Here is a 367-nt window from a genome sequence, read left to right on the forward strand (position 1 = left end):
GGATTTCTCCCCAGCCTCTCCTCGGTGACATTCTCCTAATTGACAGATGTTCACCATGCTTCCACTTTCTTTCCTCTCTCTCCTCACACTTTTTTGGGGATGATTTCAGCAAGACTCAAGGATTAATTTTTTTAGGTTTCACCCCTTTTATTTCTCAGTGCATTTGCTTATTTAAAATAAAAAAGAAACACTATACTCAAAGTAGGTCAGGGTCTGGGGAATGGAGGTGAACAGGCCAGAGGAAAAAAAAAATTTTAAGATGCCATTTGTTACAGATTCACATACCTCTTTTCTCTCTTTGCGAATTGAGCAAATAGCAGTGCTCGTTCCCAAGGTTGTTGTGAAGTGAAAAGAGGTAATAAATGTA

This window comes from Pteropus vampyrus, unplaced genomic scaffold (genome assembly GCF_000151845.1).
Source record: "Pteropus vampyrus isolate Shadow unplaced genomic scaffold, Pvam_2.0 Scaffold324, whole genome shotgun sequence".
NCBI classification, from domain to species: domain Eukaryota; kingdom Metazoa; phylum Chordata; class Mammalia; order Chiroptera; family Pteropodidae; genus Pteropus; species Pteropus vampyrus.